The sequence below is a fragment of the Homarus americanus genome, unplaced genomic scaffold (assembly GCF_018991925.1).
Source record: "Homarus americanus isolate GMGI-L3 unplaced genomic scaffold, GMGI_Hamer_2.0 scaffold41935, whole genome shotgun sequence".
In the NCBI taxonomy this organism is placed as follows: domain Eukaryota; kingdom Metazoa; phylum Arthropoda; class Malacostraca; order Decapoda; family Nephropidae; genus Homarus; species Homarus americanus.
Genome location: NW_024725316.1, coordinates 9,240 through 16,429, shown reverse-complemented (window position 1 = coordinate 16,429; position 7,190 = coordinate 9,240). Strand labels below are relative to the sequence as shown.

The 7,190-nt window shown below is 42.9% G+C and overlaps 1 long non-coding RNA gene across 1 annotated transcript; it reads left to right on the top strand.

The window, feature by feature from the left end:
* The first annotated feature begins 4,371 nt into the window (after positions 1-4,371).
* LOC121864787 lies at positions 4,372-6,701 on the top strand. Its single transcript, XR_006088662.1, has 2 exons — positions 4,372-4,559; positions 6,636-6,701. It is a non-coding gene; the product is annotated as an uncharacterized LOC121864787 (long non-coding RNA).
* The last annotated feature ends 489 nt before the right edge of the window (positions 6,702-7,190 follow it).

The following is a 7,190-nucleotide window of genomic DNA, read 5'->3' as shown; positions in this document are numbered from 1 at the left end:
GTAACAGAGAGCCAGTACACGCTAACAGTGAACAGAGACCGTACACGCTAACAGTATGCAACAGAGAGCCAGTACACACAACAGTATGTAACAGAGAGCCAGTACACAATAACAGGTAACAGAGAGCCAGTACACGCTACAGTATGTAACAGAGAGCCAGTACACGCTAACAGTATGTAACAGAGAGCCAGTACACGCTAACAGTATGTAACAGAGAGCCAGTACAGCTAACAGTATGTAACAGAGAGCCAGTACACGCTAACAGTATGTAACAGAGAGCCAGTACACGCTAACAGTATGTAACAGAGAGCCAGTACAACAGTATGTAACAGAGAGCCAGTACACGCTAACAGTATGTAACAGAGAGCCAGTACACGCTAACAGGTAACAGAGAGCCAGTACACAGCAACAGTATAACAGAGAGCTGTACACGCTAACAGTATGTAACAGAGAGCCAGTACACGCTAACAGTATGTAACAGAGACAGTACACGCTAACAGTATGTAACAGAGAGCCAGTAATAATAACAGTATGAAATAGAGAGCCAGTACACGCTAACAGTATGTAACAGAGAGCCAGTACACGCTAGTAGTATGTATCAGAGCCAGTACACGCTAACAGTATGAAACAGAGCCAGTACACGTAACAGTATGTACAGAGCCAGTACACGGTAACGTATGTAACAGAGAGCCAGTACACGTAACAGTATAACAGAGAGCCAGTACACGCTAACAGTATGAACAGAGAGCCAGTACAAGCGAACAGTATGTAATAGAGAGAGCCAGCACACTCAACAGTATAACAGAGAGCCACACGCTAACAGTATGTAACAGAGAGCCAGTACACGCTAACAGTATGTAACAGAGAGCCAGTACACAACAGTATGTAACAGAGAGCCAGTACACACAACAGTGCAACAGAGAGCCAGCACGCTAACAGTATGTAACAGAGAGCCAGTACACGCTAACAGTATGTAACAGAGAGCCAGTACACGCTAACAGTATGCAACAGAGAGCCAGTACACGCTAATGTATGTAACAGAGAGCCAGTACACGCTAACAGTATGCAACAGAGAGCCAGTACACGCTAACAGTATGCAAAGAGAGCCAGTACACGCAACAGTATAACAGAGAGCCAGTACACTAACAGTAGTAACAGAGAGCCAGTACACGCACAGTATACAGGCACACGCTAACAGTATGTAACAGAGAGCCAGTACACGCTAACAGTATGCAACAGAGAGCCAGTACACGCTAACAGTATGCAACAGAGAGCCAGTAACGCTAAATTATGAACGAGAGCCGTACAGCTAACAGTATGTAACAGAGAGCCAGTACACGCTAACAGTATGTAACAGAGAGCCAGTACGCTAACAGACAGAGAGCCAGCACGCTAACAGTATGTAACAGAGGCCAGTAGCAACAGTAGCGAGAGCAGTACATAACGTATGAAACACGCTAACAGTATGTAACAGAGAGCCAGTACACGCTAACAGTATGCACAGAGAGACACGCAACAAGTATGCAACAGAGAGCCAGTACACGCTAACAGTATGCAGAGAGCAGCACGCTAACAGTATGCAACAGAGAGCCAGTACACGCTAACAGTAGTAACAGAGAGCCAGTACACGCCAACGTATGCAACAGAGAGCCAGTACACGCTAACAGTATGCAACAGAGAGCCAGTACACGCTAACAGTATGCAATAGAGAGCCAGTACACGCTAACAGGCTAAGAGAGCCAGTACACGCTAACAGTATGCAACAGAGAGCCAGTACACGCTAACAGTATGCAACAGAGAGCCAGTACACGCTAACAGTATGCAACAGAGAGCCAGTACACGCCACGTATGCAAAGAGCAGCTAAATGCATAAAGTATAATAGAGAGCCAGTACACGCTAACAGTATGTAACAGAGAGCCAGCACACGCTAACAGTATGTACAGAGAGCCAGTACAAAAGAAGAAGTCAACACACAACAACAGTGTAAGAGAGCAGTACACGCAACAGTATGTAACAGAGAGCCAGACACGTATGCAAGAGCCGACACAACAGTATGTCAGAGAGCCAGTACACGCTAACAGATGCAAGAGAGCTAGTACACGCTAACAGTGTGCAACAGAGAGCCAGTACACGAACAGTATGCAACAGAGAGCCAGTACGCTAACAGTATGCAACAGAGAGCCAGTACACGCTAACAGTATGCAACAGAGCCAGTACACGCTAACAGTGATGCAACAGAGAGCCAGTACACGCTAACAGTATGCAGAGAGCAGTACACGCCAACATATGCAACAGAGAGCCAGTACACGCTAACAGTATGCACAGAGAGCAAGCTAACAGTATGCAACAGAGAGCCAGTACGCTAACAGTAGCAACAGAGAGCCATGCTAACAGTATGCAACAGAGAGCCAGACACGCTAACAGTATGCAACAGAGAGCCAGTACACGCTAATAGTATGCAAAGAGAGCCAGTACACGCTAACAGTATGCAACAGAGAGAGCACGCTAGTGGGACAAACAGTATGCAACAGAGAGCCAGTACACGCTAACAGTATGTAACAGAGAGCCGCTAACAGTATGGCAGTACACGAACAGTATGCAACAGACAAACAACAGATCTCCTAAACAGTTAACAGGAGGCTAAATAACAATGTACACTAAAATAAAGTCAAAAAAACAAGAAATGTGGGTAAACACGTATGGGTTTCAAGATTATTGCCAGAAATCCTCATATTTTAACCTTATCCTCCCTATACCTGATACTCTACCTCATACTAACCACAAATGATCTAATTATACATACTATAATAATGTATTCATAGTTCTTAACATGGAGGATATGAATTAAAAGAAGAAAATCATTAATATATAGTAAATGGAAGTGTTTGATGACGGGGGCGTAGAGGAGGGGAGTCTAGGACCCTCTCAGTTCCTTAGCGTTAGTAGTGGTGAGGTGCTCTACACGGGCTTAAATACGGTACATTTACCTCTTTATATGTAGAAAAGTTATTTAACGATATTATTCACTATTTTACAGTTACGAGGTTATTTAAAGGATTATTGACCTTATAATGAAGTGAAGGTTGTGTTGGAGTTGGGTGGGGCTCAGTTCAGCAGGACTCAGACGCGCGGTGACCTTCATAGCCTGTGTTGCACCACTATTTACTTGTACTTAAGCTTCCGTACTAGGCCATTCAGCAGTGACGGCTCGGGATACACAAATTTGACCTACCTCAGGTATGAGTTGTAGTTGATGTCCACTAATTACCAGGTCATGGTAGTTGCCCAGAGCCATTCAATTATGTTAAACTGGCTTGTATAATTTCTTTGTTCCTGCTTGAATGGTGTAGGTCTTCTTGCTTTGATTATCAGTCTTTCATTTAATGTCGTTGGGAAAAGTTGATGTTTGTATACTTCACCTATTTCCATGGTCAAAGGGTAATTAAAGAAAGCACGAGTTAACACACCGTCCACACGTAATGTTAACACGACACTGAGCTTCAAGTGCGGCGACGCCAATTAATAACAGACATCAATCGTACAGCATTTGACACCAACTATGAAAGTAACTTAAATTTTTGGTCTAATTTAATGAAAATTCACTTTGCAACGTATTAAAATAATTAAATAACATATAAAATGATATATTTGTGTATTATTGAGCTGTGTCTCTAAATGAATCAAACGCCTGTCATTCAGGACTTACCCAGGTCATCTTGGGAGTCTTTAAAACGATTACGTTAGGTCAGGTCATGTTTAATAAGGTTATAGATTTAAACTGGTTTCTAAAAAAAATATATTCCTGCAGGTTTCAAAAGACAGAGAGAGAACGAGAGAGAGGGGCGAGAGAGAGGAGACGGGCTTTTACACCAAAGAAGTATAGGAAACACCCGACCTTCTCCATCCTTCTCCATCATGTCATACGAACATCACGTGCGTGTTTATCCCGGTCGGTATTATAATATTCCTCATCTGTCTCACCTGCCGCCTGTGTTTCTTACTGCAGAAGGCGTCGTAGTGTGGTAGTTCACACTTTACCTGTCGCGATCACTCCAGCAGTCCATAACACCACAGTCACGACAGTACACACAGGGGTACAACGTATCCACAAGCCCCACCAGGATATCCACAAGCCCCAGCAGGATATCCACAAGCCCCAGCAGGATATCCACAAGCCCCAGCAGGATACCCACAGAGCCCCTCCAGGATATCCACAAACCCCAGCAGGATATCCACAAGCCCCAGCAGGATATCCACAGGCCCTGCAGGATATCCACAGGCTCCTGCAGGATATCCACAGGCCCTGCAGGGTACCCACAAGCCCCGGAAGGATTAGGAGACAGCACCACCGCATATTCTGGAGACTGCCCACGTGGCGACACTCTCAACCAAACAGCCCCTCCTTCAGCCCCTCCTTCAGACCCTGGTTCAGTCCCTTCACAGAAAAAGGGCTTCAGTCTTCCTCAGCTGTTGCCTTCACGGTCCAGTAACCCATATAAACCCCTTGATGATGACAAATAAACAGAAGAACTAACGCCATTTTGACCTTAATTCACAGGTAAGTCATTAGTGGGTTTTAATTAAGTAGATTCACCTGTTGATTCACCACTACATCTGGTTAGGGTTTGGTTTACAAAGGAAAATCTTGTCTAACAAATCTGCTGCCGTTTAGGAAAGTCTCGAGTTAGTAGATAATGACGAAAATTACCATGTTATTTACTTAGACTTTAACAAAGCATTTGACAGAGTACCGCATCAGAGGCTTCTGAGAAAAATTAAGGCTCATGGTATCGAGGAAAGTTTAAATTGATAAAATCATGGCTCACCGATAGAACGCAGAGGGTCAGGTTGATGGTGTTAATCTGGAGGCCGTGTAACCAGTGGAGTTCCCCAGGGTCAGTACTAGGCCCACTTTGTTCATAATCTACATAAACGATTCAGATATTGGGATCAGCAGTGACATAAGCAAGTTTGCGGATGACACCAAAATAGGGCAGATTAATTCAGGCAGGATGCAAATGCATTACAGGAGGATCTAAATAAACTGCAGGGTTGGTCTGAAAAATGGCAAATGAAATTCAACACCAGCAAGTGCAGCGTACTTAATATTGGAAGAACAAATACTGTCAATGTATACAGCCTTAACAACATCAACCTAGAGAAGTCGACTTGTGAAAGAGACCTAGGGTATTTAAGGCCGGACCTACGGCCTAGAAAAACAGTGCTAATGTTCAAATTAAAGCAAACAGAGTATTAGGTTTTATATCTAGAAGTGTAAGTAATAAGAGTGCAGAGGTCTTATTGCAACTATATCTTGTGTTAGTCAGGCCGCACCTCGATTATGCGGTTCAGTTCTGGTGCCCTATTATAGAATGGATATCAATTCACTGGAGTCGGTGCAGCGAAGAATGACGAAAATGATTCTGGGACTTAGAAACCTTCCATATCAAGATAGGTTAAAGAAACTAATATTTCATTCCCAGAAAGACGAAGAGTGCGGGGAGATATGATAGAAGTATTTAAGTGGGTGAAAGGAATCAATAAAGGGATATAGATAAAGTTCTTTAATATCCCAGCAGGATAGGACTCGGAGCAATGGATTTAGTTGATAAGCTTAGGTTTAGGAGGATAGGAAGGAACTGGTTCACAATAGGGTGGTGGACGAGTGAACAAGCTTAGCAACTTTGTAGTAAGTGCTGAACGCTGAAAGTTTTAAAGGAGGCTAGATAGGTGGTGGACGATTGGAACAAGCTTAGCAACTTTGTAGTAAGTGCTGAACGCTGGAAAGTTTTAAAGGAGGCTAGATAGGGTGTGGACGATTGGAACAAGCTTAGCAACTTTGTAGTAAGTGCTGGAACGCTGGAAAGTTTTAAAAGGAGGCTAGATAGGGTGGGACGAGTGAACAAGCTTAGCAACTTTGTAGTAAGTGCTGAACGCTGGAAAGTTTTAAAAGGAGGTTAGATAGGGTGGTGGACGAGTGAACAAGCTTAGCAACTTTGTAGGTGCTGAACGCTGAAAGTTTCAAAGAGGCTGGATAGATTCATGGATGATAGAGGTAACTCTCGACAGGAGCTGCCATGAACAGGTCAACTGGCCTATTGCAGACTCTTATGTTCTTAGGTTTGGTTAGTGTTAGGTTAGGTAGAACTTCCTGTCATAATAATATAACCCCTTCCACACCCTCACCCACACCCCCACACCCTCACCTACACCTCCACACACCCCCCACCTCCACACACCACCCACACACCCCCCACACCCTCACTCCACACCTCCACACACCTCACCTCACACCACCCTCCAGTTGCTCTTTCCAGACCCCAAATTTTCTCTAGGATAATGTCGGGAGAGAGAGGGGAGGAGTGAGTTATATGACCCGGATACTGTTGGGACGGGGAGGGAGGAAGGAAAAGACCAGAGACATTCATTCTGTTTACTCATGAGGTCAATCACACGTGTGTTTAAAAGGTGTAGACAGGTGTTCTGGTCTTTATTAACGGGAAGTAGTGAGTGTACAGGTAGACAGGTGTTCTGGTTTTATTAACGGGGTTAGTGAGTTTGATGCAGGTGTTGACAGGTGTTCAGCGCTTATATATACAGATGTTCATGTATTAACAGACTCCATGTATTACAGATGTTCGTGGACAGAATGAACATCTGCTTGACGGAGAAACACCTTTACCAGATCAAGAAATAACCTAAAAATAAAACATCTGTTAAACATATGTACACGAAGAATGATTTAAACATTTGTAGAAGAATGACTTAGAGAAACACCTGATAAATATATATAGAAGAATAATGAAGAAATTACCTAATAAACATGTGGAGAAGAATGACTAGATAGCAGTGATAAAGGTGTCGTGTGGGAGTAGATGTGCAACATTGCTCGAGTGTATAAAACAAGAGATATTTTAAATCTTCTAAAAATGATAATAACAAATACGCTTATGTGAACAAAACAAACAAATAAATAGATAATTATATTTATCAAATTATGTAATAATTTTAACACAACCATAGACATATTTAACATTATTGGAACCAAAACGAATAATTTTAACCAAACAACAACAAAATTCTCAACATTATTGGAACCTAAACTAACAATTTTACCCAAACATCAACAATAAAGGAACACGAGCCTAAAAAATTCACAAAATTAGATCAATAATTTACAATATCAATT